The following is a 22080-nucleotide window of genomic DNA, read 5'->3' on the forward strand; positions in this document are numbered from 1 at the left end:
TCGCTATGCTTAACTATGACAGCAAATATTACTATAATTAATGGTCAAAATTATCAGCTTCAAGTTTCTTAATTAACTCAATTTGCAGAAAAGTATTAGACGCTTTGTGTAAGTTCTCTACCTTTCATTTCTATTTACAATTTAATTCCATTTTTCCACTAATATCCATGTCTACCTTCAAAGATATGTGTAAACACCTGATTTCAAAGGTTTGATAATTACCACAGCACATTATTTAACCGACTATGACAATACCTTGCGTTAAACAATTTACACAATGCATTACTTAACAACAAACACATTACTGCTTGTACCTTCTTGCAAGCACCCTGATGTATGATGTATGATATATGATATATTCATTAAACAATTTCCACAATGCATTATCTAACAACAAATAAACTACTGTTTGAATATTCTGCAAGCACACTGGCATATGACTACGTCCCTCTATTGCTGTTTACAGTTCATTACAGATTCTTTGATTCTCTCTCAGAATTCCAAAGACAAATGCATAAATAAAAGATTGAACAACTATCATAGACTGACAATGAAACAAATTATGTCAATATCAGTGTTAAGCGTTCTGAACATCACCACCTTCTTATAATCCAAAATCGATTTATCAATTTTCTAGTAATTATAAATTTCTGTGGCTGGTCACATTTTCACAACACTTGGCATGCTGAGATAGAGACACTGCAGAAAGATGTAGCAATGGTAGAACTTAAATAAATAATTTGATAGTACTCATCTGATATTGCCCTTAATTTTTGAAAGTTGTAGGTTCATAGTCCATTCTGGAACGCAGCATTTTATACTGGTCTAGAAGATCCTCAGCTTCATTTTGTTAAATAACATGAACACTGGTGGATTTTCTGTCGTTGAATAGATATGTTTTTAGTCATTTTGTTTCATAATACAAATTAAAATCAACCACCATGCTAACACACACACACACACACACACACACACACACACACACACACACACACATAACTTTTACTCCATACTTTCACTCCCAATTTGTACTGGAAACTCATACTGAACTAGAACAAAGATTTTACTATAGCAACATGTAGCAAAGGAAACACTATCGTATATTGAACTGTTCATGCAAAGTCATCTTTGAAACATACATTACAAAAATAAAGTACAAATAATTGTTTATTATTGCTTATCTTTTTAAGAAGTCCATAATCACAATATTTACATAAAATGTTTACATACATTGCAGTTTAACATTTTGTAGAGCTGTATGGTAGTAGATCGCCGGGTTTTGAGTCTTCACCTTGGCAACCAGTCATTTCATGTGATCGAAATGGGCTCATATATTTATTTCACCATAGCCAGCTTTATTACAGTTACCTCCCAAAAATTTTGGAAGCATGAAGTGCAAGATAAATTTTGATACAAAATAATCTGATTATGTCAACGAGATTTTGGAGTACAACAAATCAATATTCTTAGCTTCTTCATTAGATTATCTGCTACATTTTCGTCTCCCTTAGTATCATTATTAAATTCAGATGAAGACAATTTCAGTTCACAAAATTCCTTTCCCACAAATTAAAAAAAACAAAGTCTGATTTTTTGGTGTATTCTGTAGCTCTTAAATTGTTACCCAATGTTGCAACATACATGGTATAAGCAAAAGATGCTACAAAGAACAAATATATCTACATGTAATTCTGTTCTTTGACAAAAAACAACATTCATTAATCTTAGCACAGTGTCATGACAGTAGAACCTGTATTTCATGAGAATGTCTAAGTATTTTGAGAATCTTAAGAGTACTGTGATCAACAAATGACTGTAATAATCACTACACAAAAACATTTTCTTTTCACTCATTTACATATTAAAGTTTATAAATCTGACTTCAATTAGTAAAATATTATTTAATGCTGATTCACTATGATCTAAAGAAAACATCTTAGACCATGCAGAGTTATTGAAATGGCTTTAAAGGAAATATAGCAAAATACTTTAGATCCAAGGACAAACTTAATGTACTTAGTTAGGAATTTACTCCTTTTGCTTAGAACACAAATTAAATTTTTCCAAAACAATTTAACAGTGTCTTTTACATTTTTCACCAACATCTTCATGTACTTCAAAGTTGCGCACACCACCATGTAAATGACTTTGGATACAAGTATTCGTCATATTTTCGACCCTTTTATTCCACGTGCTAGTTCATCACCTTTATTGCTCATATTATCGGTTGGTCTCAGATTGCTGCTAACATTTTACACTCATTAGTTCTCTTGTGTCGAAATGATTAATGCAGTAACATATGAAAAATTGTTTCTTAAGTCTATCAAATCATGTTACAGGCTGAGACAACTCGCTCATTCTTATATGGTTTTTTTTTCTTTTTATAACAGAGTTATTTGATAACTTTTGTAGAAAAATAGGACATACGTTTTTGCAAAAATGTCAATCTCACAGAAGTTTGTTTTAAAGTTCTCTTCATTTACTACTTGTCACTCTCATATTTAAATTCTTCATTTACATCAACATAGAGCACAGTGATAACATGAGAATTCAATATGTGTTCAAAAATAATATTAAATGTCAGAAAATATCTATCACAGCAAACATAAGTGAATTATATACAGTACAAGAAATTGCAGTTATTTTGTGAGAAATAATGTGTTGCTTCCCACACAAATTCCCGAAACTAGTACACAAGAAATATCAAATTTTCAGTGGATGAAAACTAATTCTAGACAGCAAGAAGAGATGTAATGGTGTTTTTCCGATTCCAGAGACTTTTTACACAAATATGATGATTAAAAAATGACTTGGAACTGTCACAAGAACTAACTCATTATGTACTGCATGGACAGATATTAAAATCTGAATAAATTCTCATAAATCGACTGAGATTTGCACTTAAAGCTTCAGCTTTTCAAATAATCTACACTCCTGGAAATGGAAAAAAGAACACATTGACACCGGTGTGTCAGACCCACCATACTTGCTCCGGACACTGCGAGAGGGCTGTACAAGCAATGATCACACGCACGGCACAGCGGACACACCAGGAACCGCGGTGTTGGCCGTCGAATGGCGCTAGCTGCGCAGCATTTGTGCACCGCCGCCGTCAGTGTCAGCCAGTTTGCCGTGGCATACGGAGCTCCATCGCAGTCTATAACACTGGTAGCATGCCGCGACAGCGTGGACGTGAACCGTATGTGCAGTTAACGGACTTTGAGCGAGGGCGTATAGTGGGCATGCGGGAGGCCGGGTGGACGTACCGCCGAATTGCTCAACACGTGGGGCGTGAGGTCTCCACAGTACATCGATGTTGTCGCCAGTGGTCGGCGGAAGGTGTACGTGCCCGTCGACCTGGGACCGGACCGCAGCGACGCACGGATGCACGCCAAGACCGTAGGATCCTACGCAGTGCCGTAGGGGACCGCACCGCCACTTCCCAGCAAATTAGGGACACTGTTGCTCCTGGGGTATCGGCGAGGACCATTCGCAACCGTCTCCATGAAGCTGGGCTACGGTCCCGCACACCGTTAGGCCGTCTTCCGCTCACGCCCCAACATCGTGCAGCCCGCCTCCAGTGGTGTCGCGACAGGTGTGAATGGAGGGACGAATGGAGACGTGTCGTCTTCAGCGATGAGAGTCGCTTCTGCCTTGGTGCCAATGATGGTCGTATGCGTGTTTGGCGCCGTGCAGGTGAGCGCCACAATCAGGACTGCATACGACCGAGGCACACAGGGCCAACACCCGGCATCATGGTGTGGGGAGCGATCTCCTACACTGGCCGTACAACACTGGTGATCGTCGAGGGGACCCTGAATAGTGCACGGTACATCCAAACCGTCATCGAACCCATCGTTCTACCATTCCTAGACCGGCAAGGGAACTTGCTGTTCCAACAGGACAATGCACGTCCGCATGTATCCCGTGCCACCCAACGTGCTCTAGAAAGTGTAAGTCAACTACCCTGGCCAGCAAGATCTCCGGATCTGTCCCCCATTGAGCATGTTTGGGACTGGATGAAGCGTCGTCTCACGCGGTCTGCACGTCCAGCACGAACGCTGGTCCAACTGAGGCGCCAGGTGGAAATGGCATGGCAAGCCGTTCCACAGGACTACATCCAGCATCTCTACGATCGTCTCCATGGGAGAATAGCAGCCTGCATTGCTGCGAAAGGTGGATATACACTGTACTAGTGCCGACATTGTGCATGCTCTGTTGCCTGTGTCTATGTGCCTGTGGTTCTGTCAGTGTGATCATGTGATGTATCTGACCCCAGGAATGTGTCAATAAAGTTTCCCCTTCCTGGGACAATGAATTCACGGTGTTCTTATTTCAATTTCCAGGAGTGTATTAGTTGAAACGTTACTCTAAAAAGTGGCATGTAACACTGCAAAAAATTAACTGCTTTTCATTAAAGAACATCATATAAATCATGATATATTTACGACCGGGAGAAAAGTGACATATCATAAGCGAAAACAATAAGTTACCACATTAAAGTAATATTTCTTAGCCTGAGAAACATCTCATGCTCCGGATAAATCAACTGGTAAACGTTGGGATGCGGCTTGTCATTGACCTCAAATGGAGCAATATAGATGTAAAAAAAACAGTGGCAAGTAACACTGTAAAAAGCTAAATGCTTTTCATGAAATACCATAATAAAATATAAATCATGACTTATTTATGACCTGGAGAAAAGTGACATAGCATAAGCGAAAACGATAAATTACCACATTAAACTAATATTTCTTAGCCTGAGAAGCTTCTCAGGCTTAGGATATATCAACTGGTTAACATTGAGATGCGGGTTCGCATTGACCTCAAATGGGCCATTACAGATGTCAAAAAAACTTTTAACTCCGATTTTAACATTTCTCATGTAATTTAATAGGAAGAAGTTTCCAATGCTGAACTTAGTTATCTTGACCCTACTATCGTGTCTTTTTTTCATATCTCTCTCTTTTTTTAAGGTTGCTCACACAATCGCTCCACATTCTTAAAGAGACACGACAGTAGAATGTGGAAACTCTACTAATGCAGAAATAAGATTCGCTGCTTTACTACGAAACACGACTTCAGAGATGAAAACCCTATGGAACTGTGTTGCAGGCTATTCATTACACCTTCAAAATCACAGATGTATTCATACCATGTAGGATGGCTGTGGCTACAGTATGTGCAAGACAGACAATGTCACACATAACCTCGCTGCTGGATTGGATGAATAATCGGAAACTGAAATTAAAATGTGGTTCATGCCAGATTTTTCTATCAATGAATTACAGGACTTTGGTACAAACTGTGATCCATTGTCTGACAGTATTACTCAAGTTTTCCTACATTTTTGAAGCAATCTTTTTCAATTTTAGCCATAATCTCCTTATTCTAGCTTTTCAGACAGGACATAATTTTATACATTTGGAGAAAACATCATCCACAGCAAAAAAATGATAATATGCATGTTTACTTTTTGATACACTTCTACAAAAATCCACAGTAACTAAATCCATAGGTTTCTCAGGCGTTATATTGAGAGGTGGCATGAGCCCCCTCTCATATTTCTGTCTTACTCTGAGTAATTCGATCTTCCTCTCTAATTGCATGCGGTGAAAAGTCACTATTCCTTCACACACGGACTTCCCACGCAGCGTCTCTCGTCACCCGGGTGGTCCGGTGACAGGCACGCTCTGCTATTCTTGAAAGGGTTAAGCTGACGGGTGTGAGCGAATCGAGTAAATGCTTTCCAGACGCCGAAATTGCCATAAGAGTGGCGGCGACACGCCCACAGGGGCCTGACGGAGCAGCTGGGCCAGAGATTCCGTTACTTCGCAGAAACTTAGTGAAAACCATATCAGGCGGGCTACCAATGAGGCGTGGGAAAGACTTGAGTTCCCAGGCAGTCTTGGCGGGCAAATTCCCACGTTTTCTGCAAAATCGTAACTGTGATTGGCTTGCTCAGGGCTAGCTCCATGACGTAGCAAAATCGGAGCAGAAATTGGCGCCAAGAATATCCATTGGTGGAAAGGTAGTGCTTCGGCAATAGATTGGAGTTTTCCGCTGGTTTTCGAGTTGCTGATTGGAACGTTTAACCACGGTCACTGTCGTGGGGGCGGGAATGTTCTGTGTTCGGTTTGTATGGGTGCTCTTGTGAGAGTCGGCTCTCGCCTTTCGGTCAGAGTAGGTTACAAGACTGAGCTCTCGCTGCTCTGGACAGCCTGCATTCCGTTGGCTGTCTAATATACTTTTATTTAATTGTAACTATTTGACGAAGTTGCTGAAGTTTCGATTTCAACATAACTTTCCGAGTACAGTTGGAAATTGAGTGTTCTGCGTACATGCGGCCTATGTTGTCCGTCGTGAGCAGTTTTGGCTAAAGTTGACTGTATCGGAGTTACTGTGTGACTTCACTTGTTAAAATCAATCACTGTACCGTCAGTAATTGTGTGGCGGGTCTTCTTCGTCTCCCTCAGAGGGTCATTTGTATTGTTAGGAAGTCTTTAGTCTGGAACGACCAAACCAAGATAATTTGTTTCGGTCTATACTTGCGACATTATCATCACCACGATGGGATGTCAAAGCAACCAGCCATCGCCTCTGGTACGCCAGATCAACACGATCTTGCAGTTAAGAAGACAGCTTGGTAATGTATGTCTGCAGCACCGGCAGCTTAGAGAATTTTGGTAGGTGATAATCAGAGCCCAGCAGAGCGCGCCTGTTCGTCTTTTCTAAATTTGTTCTGTCTTGGGTGTTCATTGTCTGACTTCTCAGTACTGTAGCAGCAATTAATGTTGGGTTGGCTGTGTGTTTCTCTTAAGTTTTGAGTTGCAAGGAATTGGCTCCACATACCACTTCGTCATAATTGTCCCAACCTAGTTTATGGACAACTTCACCTTCACAGCATTTATTTGAGCATCCAATTTGATCCAATTTGATGTACTGTAAATGTTTCATGTGTTTTGTTTATGATTTTGAGTTTAGTCATAATAAATCAAATTGTTATTTTGGACAGATCTTTCATTATGTTAATCAGTAGAGCAACCCTTTCATTTCTCAGTAAGTTAATGAAACTTTCCTTTATGTAATTAATTTCAATAAAATTAAATTATTGCAGGTGCCAAACTCTTTTCTACTCCACTTGCAGGGTCGATTACAGTCAGTTTGCGTTTCTTCTTAATCCATATGCAACAGAAAAAGTTGGAGTTAGAATAGGGGGACTTAGAGCATCATTTACATATGTAGATTCTAGAAGAATTTAGTGTTAAATACACTGCTGGCCCCGGCACCTCGCAATATTCTGCATATCACCTTGACATGTTCTGTTACTTAGCTTGGCTCTCTGACAACTCTCAAGTAGAAAGTTCTTTCTTAACCTTTGAAACGTCCCCTGTCAACAATTATACAAGACTGTGCTTAACCTGACACACAATATTTTTAGCGTAACGCAATCTGACTTTCAGAAATCCCTACAAAAGAATGGCCCTGACTAACATTAACCTATACCTTTCACAAATCACTTACCTCACAATTATCTTTGTTACTCGAACTATTGCAATACAGCGAGCACCACTACTGCCAGCTAAATAAAAGATTCAAACTACGGAAGGCACTAACTACTGATAGGCATAGTTAGCAAATGAAAGATTTTAATAGAGAACAAACAATGAATTTACCTTAATAGTCATAATATATATAGCAGTTCATGACAAATTACAAAACTCTGCCATCTCTCTCCCCACATCCACCACTGCTGGCGGCTCACCTCCAACTGCACAACGCTATGCGCTGTTCACATCCAGCTGCCGCTGCCCAACACTACAATGGCAGACAGAACAATGCAAACTAGCCACAGACTGCACACAGCACAGCCAGTGATTTTCATACCGAGCGCTACGTAATGTTGCCGATAAGAAAACATAAACAGCCTACTTACACCTTCTTAGTCATATCATTGAAATAAATATTATCTTTTTTGGCTTTTGTATACATTTTTGAATATCACAGTGCCCACAACTCTCATGTGTATATTTAATCAACTTCCCAGGTTCATCCTCTGGCAACACAACTTACAATCATAAGAATTCACATCTATTCTCCTGAAAAGTATTCCTTTACAAACTTTGTAATACCTGTCGAATCTTTCATAACCTATTTTGCCTGAACAACTCTGTACTAACCTCCAGTTAGAATCATGGTTACGTTCCTTCTAATTTTGTTACACATTGCTCTAATAATTTTCTGTTCATGGATATCCTTCATATACCTGATTCTTAACTCCTTTTCCTAAATTTGATCGAAATTTTTATTACTCCCACCCAATGGCATCTTTGACAAAGCATCTGCTGTAACATTGTCAGAACCTTTAATATATTTAATTTCAAAATCAGATTGTTGCTAATACATTACCCATTTGGTGAGTCTGTTGTGATATAATCTACATTCCTGTAGGTAGCATAATGCTTTGTGGTGTGAATATACAATTACATTATGTCCCAAAGAATAGGTTTTGAATTTAGTATTACAAATGCTAAGTTAACAGTTAAAAACTCTTTTTCTGTAACTGTGTAGGATTTCTCATGTTTTAACAGCATTCTATTTGCAAAAGCAATTGTGTAATGTATCTGGTCCCAAACTTTAATGACTACTATCTGTGTGTAAACAAAATGGTAGGCTAAAATCTGGTCTGAGTAACAAATTTTGATTATTCAACTCTTCATTAATATTTTCAAATGCTTCCTATCATTCTTGGGTCCTAACTTAGTTAGTGTTCTATTGAAATAAATTGCTTAAAATGTGTGCAATCAAACTTTGTCTACTCATAAATTTTCAATAAAATCCACATAAACCATAAAATGACGTCAGTTTTTTTCTACTATGTGGCGCTGGAAAAACTGAAGTTGCTGTAGTTTTATTAGTATCTGCCAAGATTCATTCCACCAGAGAATTTTAATTCAGTAACAGAAAATTTACATTTTTCAGGTTGCAGAGTCTTACCACCTTCCCCTAGTTTTTCACATATGTACTTCAACCATTCAAAATCCTCTTTTCAACTGTGTCAAGTTACCAAAATCTCATCTACATAAACAGCAAGTTTTCCTACCAGATTTTGGGCAAGTTCATAATCTAATGGTCTCATAAACTCAGGTACAGATGAGTTCAAACCAAAGGGTGTTACACAGTATTGGTAACATTTACCACATTCAGGAAAGGCAGTATATTTTCATGATTCAGTAGCTAAATGTACCTGATGAAATTCAGAAGTTAATCCAAACTATACATGATCTGCACATTTTTAATTAGTATAAAAGTTAATCAATGTTTTAAGGGTGATCAGTTTCTCTATACAAAAACTTGTTCAGATACCTAGAATCTAGATTCAATCTCACTTCTCGACCTCTTTCTGAAATTATGACTCATAGGTTGTTATATGAGATAACACTTCTCTCAATTATATCACACACTTCCATCTTATACAACTCCTCCTCAGCTGTAGATCTCTTAGCTGTAGGTACACAATGCGCCTTTACAAAAAATGGTTGGTGTGGCTTTAGGTGTAAAATACACTGATATACTCTCACTCTACCTGGAATGTTATGAAGCACATCACTATACTCCCAGAACAAAGATTCCAATTCCATTTCTGATTATCAGTTAACACTTTTGCTTCAGAAACATATGTGTCTAAAAGTTCTTTAAATTGTGCTTCATCTGTATCTAATTCTGGCATATCATTGACTACCAATCCACTATTTATTTTATCCTCCTTACAAGGTACATCTCACTGTATAAAATTAGTACAAATACAATCTCCACAAGGTGAACTGATTATCAATTTCTGCCCTCCCCAATCAGAACCTGCATTCCCACTAACTATCCATGTCATGCCAATGATAAGATCCTCACTGGTATCTTGAGCTATTAAACAACCATGCATTAAAGTTACTCTGTCAATTGTGAAAGTTACTATGTTCTCAGTGGCACCTTTAATCTGTATTCCAATTACAAGTAATTCTACATAGTCCTTATTATGTTCTCACTTTTACTAAGTATTCAAACACTCCTGAAATCTGGTTATCTCAGTCAACAAGACATCTGTCTTCCAATGGTCCTGTTCTGACTTAAATGAATGGACAATAAAAATCAATACATTTATCAGTCTTAACATCCTTGTATAACAGGTGATCTATCTCTTCAAAACTAAAGCTTCCTGAAAGACTGCTGTGCTTACCATTTTCATTGTTTTGGCGCACTTTCATTAAATTAACACAGACATGATTATCATTGTCACTGAGAACTTCATGAGTCTGTGAAATCTTATTTGTTTCACATAGGTCAGTACTCTGATACTTATCTTTGAACTGTTTTACAATAAAATTTAATTTTCTGCCAATGGTCTGGATACAGAGATGAACACAGATTTTTCATCATGTTTTCAAGGCTTATCTTTTTCAATGGCATCACTGTTTAACCTCATACTATATTATAAAGATTCGTTTTCATTCATAACATTAAGCAGCCTATGGTTACTGCTGTAACCAGTAACTGAATTAGTATGATTATCTACACATGCTTCCTCACTATTGAATAATCAACAGTTTTTTTGTTGTGATTCTGTCATTAATGGCCCTTAATCTTTTAACAGTGTCTTTAGGTACCACTACAGCATCATAGTCACTATTACATATTTTCTCTCTAATACCTAATGCTTCCAATTCTTCTCTAAAACAAACAAATATTTTTCTTCTTCAGTATTATGCTGATCATCACCTACAATTCATTATCATCAATATTACCACAAACATCAATATCATCACACGTATGACCAATATCATTTCATACTTCATTACTGTTTAAACAACCAGTTTCCCATAAGTTCATGTTAGTTAATAAGTATTCACTTCTTTCTTGCCTGGTTTTTCCATTGGTTTCTGAATACCAAAATCACAAAAATTAGTTACTTCTGCATTTGACAAATGACAAGTCTCTACTCAGTTAAAGAATTCTGATAAATTCATTTGTTTTGTATCCTCCTTTTCAGTTTGTATGCTCACTTACCTTGTTTGCATATTTTCCCTACTGATGAACATATGTCTTTCTCAACAGATAATATCAACTGGATAGTCCACATCTTTAATATAGCTACTGATCACTCCCATACCTTGGTTTTTTTCCTGTGTCAGTAGTTGTGTGGTTTCTGGTCAATTTGTTATTTGTTTCATGAACCCCTAGCTTGTGGATTGACAATGCATCCCAAGCTAGTCTTTGTTTCATGAATTAGTATCCTATCTTGTTCCCTTGTGTTTCTAATATCATCTCTATTCCAACTTGTTTTCCAACTATTTCCAGTTGCTCTCCAGAATGAAAATTGTTACTATTTGCTCTGTTGTGGTCCTCCTGATAACTGTTTCCATTGTCATTATTATGTTCCCTCCTGTTGCGATTATTAGAGTGCCAGTTTTCATTACTACCTCTTTCAAAATGCGTGTGCCCATGATGGTTGTATTCCCTCATTTTTCCAAAACTAATTTATCTACATATTTCAAAAACTGGTCTATTATGTCGTCTGGCCTACAGACTAGGTCTCACTGTAAGTTAGCTGGTAACCTCTTTGAAGCATCGATTTGGGTGAGATCATCGAAAAATTTGCTCAAATGAGCGAATTTTTTTAAGCTGATATTTGTAGAAATGTTTCACACTAATATGCACTTCCCTGTAATATGATCCATTGAGAAATTTACTTTTTATTCTAGCTTGTTCAGTCTCTGACCAAGACATATCTAAAACATTTTTCTTGAAATTGGCAAAGGTTGTGTCATTAGTATACTGATTTGCCCAGCTTAATGCTTCGCTGATCGTGCAAGTGCCTGTAGGCAGAAAAAGAGGGCGTGTTGAGCGTTTCAGTATCACATACAGACTTGGAATGACGATGCTCACACAGTTGAATTTATAATAAGTAGGGGGAGGAGGAACATGATTCCTGTTGATCTGAGCGTGGGGGACGAGGAGAAGGGTGCAGGAACGTACCTGTACCTCACACAGTTGCCTCAGACGCGTGGGCAGAAGGGGCTTCCCCGGTAGTCATATCTTATTACTTAAAGTATGGGTTGCCTATACCGACTGCTCCTGTTCCCGTTCTCTCTTTACTTTCCTACTACTGTGTGCAGGCATCCAAGCCTGACTAGCTTTCGTTTTAAGTGTTGTTCTCGAACATTCGATGTTGTATTGAGGAATGGATGGATTTAACCACCGCTGACGAGGTCGTCAGAGACAGTTTAGAGGAGTCGAGTTGGAAACCATCCCAGCATTTGCCATGGGCGATTTAGGGAAATCTCGGAAGACCTAAATTTGGAGGTCTGGACGAGGATTTGACCAACTTCCATCCTAATTCGTTATCGTTGTCTTACCTCTGCTCCACTTGGTTCGGTGAGGATGAAAGCCTAGACAGGCCAGGCGGCGCGCTTGAATGGACTAATGGTTACTGCAACTGCTCGTGATAATAGTCCAGTTTCGAGTGTCGATGTATAAGGGGCCTCACCTTAATCTTGACTGCTCCAAATAACTTGTTGTTGTAGTTGGCAGAAGCGCCAACACCGTGTTACTACTGGAGGCCGAAATGCACGCGTTTTAGGTCACGCAGGGTGGCGTGAGGAGAGAAGGACTATACTGACGTGAGGTCTGGAACATGACAAGGAATTAGAATTCAGAAAGCTGACGTAATTATATTCATACTTAACTTTAATCCATTAATGATGAACGTCGCTCTTGACGGTACATGATTCACAATATCGCCGGCCGGTGTGGCCGTGCGGTTAAAGGCGCTTCAGTCTGGAACCGCGTGACCGCTACGGTCGCTTTTTCGAATCCTGCCTCGGGCATGGATGTGTGTGATGTCCTTAGGTTAGTTAGGTTTAAGTAGTTCTAAGTTATAGGGGACTTATGACCACAGATGTTGAGTCCCATAGTGCTCAGAGCCATTTTTTTTTCACAATATCAGTATCAATAGTAACTGCATATGGCGCCTTGCTACGTCGTAGCGAATGACGTAGCTGAGGGCTATGCTGAACTGTCGTCTCTGCAAATGAGAGAGTTTGTAGGCAGTGAACCATCGCTAGCAAAGTCGGCTGTACAACTAGGACGAGTGCTATGGAGTCTCTATAGACTAGACCTGCCGTGTGGCGGCGCTCGGTCTGCAATCACTGATAATGGCGACACGCGGGTACGACGTGTACTAACGGACCGCGGCCGATTTAAAGGCTACCACCTAGCAAGTGTGGTGTCTGGCGGTGACACCACACTTGTTGTCCAGAAGCAAAATAAAAGTGTATCAGGAAAATGTTTTTTAGCTACGAGGGGGATGGTAATCGTCAGAAGTATGTCCTTCTCGAATAGCATCCTATGTATTTCTTCTACAGTCCTCTTTCTATCCTGAAGATCTGTTGAAAACAGTATAGTATCACAGTGTGCCAATAATGTAAACATGATGTTATAAAAAAACGTAACAGAAAACTGCACTAACACGTAACGCACGAACCTGGGGTAACATAACTCTTCCACTTGTTGGCATTGACAGTGGAAACACAATAAAACACACAATAAAGAAGCACAATCGTCTTTTGTTAACCTTCTTCAGTTGAAGACTTGTGTGATTAATCAAGGACTTCCTTTACTGTATACGATATACACTGGGATACCTCCTAATGTCGTGTCGGACGTCTTTTTACTCGTCTTAGTGCGGCATCCCGACGAGGCACTGACACAGCAAGTCATTTAAAGTGCCCTGCAGAAATACTGAGCTACACTGCCCGCGTAGACGCCCATAATTGCGGAAGAGTTGCCGATGTAGGATTTTGTGCAATAACTGACCTCTCGATTACGTCCCATAAGTCATAAGATGGTCAAATAATTCCCCCTAATAGGCCATAATATACTTCAAACCAATCACAAACGGTTGTGGCCAGGTTACATAGTGCATTTTCATCCATAAAAATTCCATTGGTATCTGGGTACATGAAGTCCATGAATGGCAACAAAAGGTCTCGAAGTAGCCGAACATAACCATTCCCAGTTATCGTACCAGAAGACCCGTCCATTCCATATAAACACAGCCCACATCGTTATGGCGCCATCAACAGCTTGCACAGTACCTTGTTTTCAAACTGGGCACATGGCTTCGTGGGCTCCTACCCTCAGCTCTTACCAACTGAAATCGGGTTCAAATGGTTCAAATGGCTCTGAGGACTATAGGACTCAACTTCTGAGGTCATTAGTCCCCTAGAACTTAGAACTAGTTAAACCTAACGGACCTAAGGACATCACAAACATCCATGCCCGAGGCAGGATTCGAACCTGCGACCGTAGCGGTCTCACGGTTCCAGACTGCAGCGCCTAGAACCGCACGGCCACTTCGGCCGGCCTGAAATCGGGAATCAGTTGATCAGATTGCCGTCACGATTTGGTCAATAGCCAAAGAGAGGTTCTTCACGTGATGGGCTGCTGTTAGCAAAAGCACTCACGTCGATTGTCTCCTGTCGTAGGTCATTAACGCCAGATTTCGCCCCACTGTCCTAACGGGTTCGTTCGTCGTACGTCCCGCATTAATTTTTGGAGTTCTTTTACCCATTGCTGCTTGTCTGTTAGCACTGACAACTCCTAGCAAACGCCGCTGCTCTCGGTAGTTAAGTTAATGCAGTCGGTCAATGCGCTGTCCGTGGTGATACGTAATGCCTGATATTTGGTATTTTCGGATCACTCTTGACACTCTGGATGTCAGAATATCCAATTCTCTTCAGTCTGGAACCGCGTGACCGCTACGGCCGCAGGTTCGAATCCTGCCTCGGGCATGGATGTGTGTGATGTCCTTAGGTTAGTTAGGTTTAATTAGTTCTAAGTTCTAGGCGACTGATGACCTCAGAAGTTAAGTCGCATAGTGCTCAGAGCCATTTGAGCCATTTTCCAATTCTCTAACGAATTCCGAAATGGGATGTACAATGCGTGTACCTTCAACTACTATCCCACGCTCAAAGTTTGTTAATTCTCGTCGTGTTGCCACAATCATAGCGGAAACGTTTTCACATAAATCACTTGAGTAAAAACGACAGCTCCGCGATTCCACTATCCTTTTGTACCTTGTGTACGGAATACTATCGCCATCTGTAATGTGCGTTTCGCTATCCCATAACTTTTTCACCTCAGTGAATGTTCAAACCAAGACAATTAATGAACTCTGGAACACAGTTAATAAAGCGTGGAATGACGTACCCATGTCTGTCACTGACGCTCTGTTCCACTAGATATTCAACCTGTCTAAAGTCATTCTTGCTGCCAGTAGTGGCAATTATTTGAATAAATTTCATGCCACATTTACCCCCAAATCACCTACAAATTTAATCACATTTTTTCCCAGTATACTGTGTTGTGTACGACTTCGTGCACAATCTTAAGGAGAGGTGGGCTACAGAGTGGGGCGGTAACTGTCGTCGTAGGAAAGCTGTTCGGGAGCAAAAATGATTATGGAGCAAATTAGCACAACAAAAAAGCGGATTAATTTAACTTGTATTTCTCCAACTGTAGGAAGACTCATTACAATTGATGCAACAAGAAACTGAGTCCGTCTCGTAAAATAGCAACAATGATGAATCCGGAGTCTCAAATGGACGGAGCAATGAGGGACTGTGTAAAAAGCTAAAGAATGTGACATAAAAATAATAACTTATGCAAAGAATTGTGTTCTACCGAAACTACGTTTCGGTAGTTTTGGTATAGTACATAAATAACGTGGTAAATTGTAGGATTACCGACACTAATGGTAGTATTGGTAGGGAATGAAACATAAATGAACGTGTGACAGAGAACTGGGAACCGAAGACTTCTCTTTTTTTCTCTTTTTTTATTTATCTGGCACGTAATTGAAGCCGCACATCGTTCAGTGTTAGTCCGTCGTGTATTTTATATCTTTGCAAAATTAAAATTACATTTTATGAATAAATAAAATGTAGCTGCTCATATAAATTCTGCACTCCTATGCAACCTTCAAATTTAATCCCGATTTCTTCCGAGTATACTCTGTTGTATGTGACTTCGTACACAGCGTTAAGGAGAGGTGGGCTACAGCGTGGTGTGGAAACCGTTTCCGTAGGAAAGTTAGACAGAAGCAGGAATCATTAGCGGGCAATTTAACACATTAACAACAACAACACCAAAAAAATGGTTCAAATGGCATTGAGCACTATGGGACTTAATATCTGAGGTCATCAGTCCCCTAGAACTTAGAACTACTTGAACCTAACTAACTTAAGGACATCACACACATCCATGCCCGAGGCATGATTCCAACCTGCGACCGCAGCGGTCGCGCGGTTGCAGACTGAAGCTCCTAGAACCGCTCGGCCACACCGGCCGGCTAACACAACAAAAAAGCGGATGTATTTAACTTGCATATCTCTAAACGTAGGAAGACTCACTACAAATGACGCAACAAGAAATAGAGTCCAGTTCATACAATAGCAACAATGATGAGATTGGAGCCGCTACTAGGCAGAGTCTGCGTGGCGTCCCGTAGCGGGGAGGCCCCAAGTGCGAGTGGATGAGTGGCTGCCGCTGGCCGTCCTGTATTGCGACGGCAGAGGGCGCCTGAAGAATAAACCTTGTAAAAGTGTGGCTCATCAGATCCGCACCATTGGTTCCATGTAATAGAAACCTGAAATTCCAGTACCAACGTAACGACGGCCATGGGGTAGTGTCGAAACGTGATACCGCATACTGTATTCGCACAATAAGTAAAATTTTGTTATTTTCCATCCTTCTGGTATTGCAGGTTTAATCGCCTGCAGTGTAATACATATTTAGTCCGTTCTTGGGTAGTTTAATGAGCACAATACCTACAAAATAATAATACTAGTCTGTATTAATGAAATTATTATATTTTTATTATTCACTGTTGAAAGATATGGAATTCTGCCCGTGGGGAACTAGTTAGCAGCGTGTTCGGCCTAAAGAGTGCTGTGTGAATGCCTCGGCACGGGGCATTGTACCGCGCTCTGCAAACACTGTGTTTTACAGAGCAGACAGTTTTACACGGCCCGTAAGCAGCTTACATGAAGTGCGTGAACAAGGGCGCGGCGCGCGCGGCGCGGTAATTCGATTCGATTGGCGAGCCGCGCCCGGAACAGATCCACAGATAAATGATCATTGTCTGGCCGCGGGCCGGAACGGCGCGCAGTTTGTCAGCGGCGCGCGCGCGCGCTTGTGCGGAATTATTATGACGCGGCGTCGGGAAGTGTTTTTATCGCATTATTCACCATCGCTCCGTGTTTACTAATTGGCCTGACCCTGCGCGATAAATAACAGGCCGTAAAACTGATGCGCGTCGCCCGTAATGCGCGGGTAGTTGATGCTGAGTCACTGCGCGTCTAATAATCATATCGACTATTGCTAATTGTAACATCAGCATTGAGAAACTGTGTAAAAAGCTAAAGACTGCGACATAAATATAATAACTTACGCAAAGAGTGGCGTTCTTGCGAAACTACATTCCGATAGTTTTGGACCTGTACACAAATGGCATGGAAAACGGCAGGATTAGCGACAATATTGATAATACTGGTAGGGAAAGAAAAATAACTGGAAGTGGTAGAAAGTAACTGGAAGCCAACGACTTCTCTTTGTTTTCTTTTTTGTCTGTTTGTTTGCTAGTTTTGTACGTAATTGGAACCAAATAAATTACGTTTTAAAAGTAAATTAAATTTAGCTGCTCACGTAAATTCTGCGCTTTTATGCAATCAAAACAATTACTTTTGATGCAAGTACAATTTACAAGCACAAACACAATAGAAAATCTATATAACTGTTATTGTTATTTTTTACTCGATAGAATGATCTTCATCGTGATCAAAGGCAAGAGTTTCCTATTATAACTGCCAAGTGCGAAAGTTGTATAGCAATAACAGAAACATGTACAATATAAGCTGGACGAAGTATTGAAGCTACGTCTGATGTGATCTTGTTTTTCATTATTTTTAACTTTACCTTTTTTTGAGGAATTTGTGTTTTTTTGGCGCTGTATATAAATATGTGTTTCTTTTTTCGTGTCTACTGCAAACCCCCTCCCTTCCTCCCCCCTCGGTTTTACGTTACAAATTAAAGTTTTTGAATAATCCTGAATGAAATGATAATAGCTTCAATTTTGCTATAAATACTCTTCATTTTTAAGTAACAGAGAGGGCAACAAAAATGTTCCGCAGGTTACGTGGCCTTTTATACACCCACATTCAGTTTCTAGAGCATTCACTAGTTCCGGTTTCTAGCGGAATCTAGAACAGCACTGACTGCATAACTAAACGAAGCGATTCTAGAATTATTCAAAGGGAGTTACTACTCCCGATACGTTTGCAACACATCTAACGTACAGGTCACGTGGTTACTATATTAATTGATGAAAGCTGTAAAGGAAACTATCTTAGTCTGTGCATACTCAGACTATGGTAACTTACAGTAGTTTTACAACTCTACTTGTGTACAAATAGTTTTGGCTGCTCAAAGTTTATGAGAAAGACTGAGGAAGTTAACCTTTTCGGTAATAAAATCGTAGACGACATGGCGATTAAAACTTCCTGGCAGATTAAAACTGTGTGCCGAAGTAGGACTCGAATGAGGGACCTTCGCCTTCCGTAGTTTAGTGCTCTACCAATTGAGCTAAGAGAGCACGACTTTTGATCCATCCTCACAGCTTTACTTCCGCCAGTAGCACATCTCCTACCTTGTGAACTTCAGAGAAATTCTCCTGAGAAACTTGAGAGACTAGCTCTCCTGAAAGAAAGGATACTGCATAGAGATCGCTTAGCCAAAGCTTGTAGGACTGAGTGATGTAACAGCAGACGCGCACTGACAGTGATGCGGCAAATGACAGCACTGGACACAGGACTGGTACCACGTTGCCATTCAGACGAATCCTGCTTCTACGTACAGCATCGCAATAAATTTGTCTGGGGGTGGAGGCACCCAGGAGAACAAATATTTCCAGACATCATTCTACATCTTCATCTACATACATACTCCGCAATCCACCACACGGTGTGTGGCGGAGGGTACCTCGTACCGCAACTAGCATCTTCCCTCCCTGTTACACTCCCAAACAGAACGAGGGAAAAATGACTGCCTATAAGCGTCTGTACGAGCCCTAATCTCTCTTATCTTATCTTTGTGGTCTTTCCGTGAAATATAAGTTGGCGGCAGTAAAATTCTACTACAGTCAGCCTCAAATGCTGGTTCTCTAAGTTTCCTCAGTAGCGATTCACGAAAAGAACGCCTCCTTTCCTCCAGAGACTCCCACCCGAGTTCCTGAAGCATTTCCGTAACACTCGCGTGATGATCAAACCTACCAGTAACAAATCTAGCAGCCCGCCTCTGAATTGCTTCTATGTCCTCCCTCAATCCGACCTGATAGGGATCCCAAACGCTCGAGCAGTACTCAAGAATAGATCGTCTTAGTATTTTATAAGCAGTCTCCTTTACAGATGAACCACATCTTCCCAAAATTCTACCAATGAACCGAAGACTACTATCCGCCTTACCCACAACTGCCATTACATGCTTGTCCCACTTCATATCGCTCTGCAATGTTACGCACAAATATTTAATCAACGTGACTGTGTCAAGCGCTACACTACTAATGGAGTATTAAAACATTACGGGATCCTTTTTCCTATTCATCTGCATTAATTTACATTTATCTATATTTAGAGTTAGCTGCCATTCTTTACACCAATCACAAATCCTGTCCAAGTCATCTTGTATCCTCCTACAGTCACTCAACGACGACACCTTCCCGTACAACACAGCATCATCAGCAAACAGCCGCACATTGCTATCCACCCTATCCAAAAGATCATTTACGTAGATAGAAAACAACAGCGGACCTACCACACTTACCTGGCGCACTCCAGATGATATCCTCACCTCCGATGAACACTCACAATCGAGGACAACGTACTGGGTTCTATTATTTAAGAAGTCTTCGAGCCACTCGCATATTTGGGAACCAATCCCATATGCTCTTACCTTAGTTAGGAGTCTGCGGTGAGGCACCGAGTCAAACGCTTTCCGGAAGTCAAGCAATATGGCAACCGCCTAATACCCTTCATCCATGGTTCGCAAGATATCATGTGAAACAAGGGCGAGTTGCGTTTCGCAGGAGCGATGCTTTCGAAAGCCGTGCTGATGCATGGACAGCAACTTCTCTGTCTCAAGGAAATTCATTATATTCGAACTGATAGTATGTTCGAGAATCCAGCAAAAAAGCGATGTTAAGGATATTGGTCTGTAATTTTGAGGATCCGTCCTTCTACCCTTCTTATATACAGGCGTCGCCTGCGCTTTTTTCCAGTTGCTCGGGACTTGTATGTTGTGCAAGAGATTCGCGATAAATGCAAGGTAAGTAAGGAGCCAATGCAGTAGAGTACTCTCTGTAAAACCGAATTGGAATCCCATCAGGACCTGGCGATTTATTTACTTTCAACCCATTCAGCTGCTTCACAACCCCAGGGATGTCTATCACTATGTCCTCCATACGGGAATCTGTACGAGACTCGAACGGCAGTACGTTTGTACGATTCTCTTGCGTGAAAGATTTCTCAAATGCTAAGTTTAAATTTTCAGCTTTCGTTTTGCTGTCTTCCGTTGCCAGGCCAGACTGATCAGTGAGTGACTGGATGGAAGCCTTCGACCCGCTTACCGATTTTACGTAAGACCAGAATTTCCTTGGATTTTCAGCAAGGTCTTTTTCTAAGGTATGACGGTGGTAGTGGTTGTATGCTTCGCGCATCGCTCTTTTTACAGCATCACGAATCTCTACTAACTTTTGCCCGTCCTCATTCTCCCGATCTTTCTTGTACCGCGAGTGCAACTGTCTTTGTTTCCTGAGCATTCTCCGAATTGCGCTGTTAAACCACGGTGGGTCTTTTCCGTCCGTAACCCACTTTTTCGGCACATACTTCTCCAATGCGTGATTTACAATGTGCATAAAATTTGCCCATAATTCTTCCACGTCCATCGTACCGGAAGTAAATGAAGTCGATTCTTTTACTAAGTGGGATGCTAACAACTGCGTATCTGCTCTTTCGAGTAAGAATACTCTCCTAGCCTTCTTGACCGAGTTTTTAACTTTCGTAACCATAGTCGTAATGACAACATCATGATCACTAATCCCTGTCTTAACACTGACGCCGTCGTTGAGGTCTGGTCTGTTCGTGGCTACCAGGTCTAAAATATTTCCATTAAGCGTTGGCTGTCGATTTAGCTGCTCAAGACAGTTTTCGGATAATGTATTCAAAAGTAATTCACACGACGGCTTGTCTGTACCACCTGTAACGAATCCATAGACATCCCAGTCTATACTAGGTACGTTGAAGTCGCCTCCGACTAATATAGCATGATCCGGGTACTTCTGCGATACAGAGTGTAGACTCCCTTTGAATGATTCTACAACTGTCACGGTAGAACCTGGTGGCCGGTAATAACACCCAACAATTAACTTCATTTCTCCTAGCCCTGTTAAACGTGTCCAGATAACTTCACAATCACACTCTACTTCGACCTCAGAAGACATAATATTTTTGTCAACTGCAATGAAGACACCACCTTCTACGGTGTCTAATCTGTCTTTCCGATACATCTTCCCACCCTCACTAAATATTTCAGAACTTCCTATCTCAGGGTTCAGCCAGGTCTCAATCACGAGAATACTTTGCGCGCCACACGCTTCCTGGAGGGCAGTAAATTCAGGAACTTTGTTCCGAACACTCTGAAAATTTACTGCTAATATCTTGATAGCTGAAGTGTCTTTACACTGAGCGCGTCCTCATTTCCCTGCTTGCACGTCGACTGGTGAGTGTTCATCAGGACACCTCGCATTACTGCCTAGCCGAAAAAACCCTCATGTGCACGCCAAAAGTACTCTGCTACTCTGCTACCAGTAGCTTCCTTTGTGTAGTGCACCCATGACCTATCTAGTTGCGTCCTACAATTCCGCACCCAATAGCGCAAGTCTAGAAATCTGCAGCCAAGACCGTCACAGAGTTGACG

This window comes from Schistocerca cancellata, chromosome 5, assembly GCF_023864275.1.
Source record: "Schistocerca cancellata isolate TAMUIC-IGC-003103 chromosome 5, iqSchCanc2.1, whole genome shotgun sequence".
In the NCBI taxonomy this organism is placed as follows: Eukaryota; Metazoa; Arthropoda; class Insecta; order Orthoptera; family Acrididae; genus Schistocerca; species Schistocerca cancellata.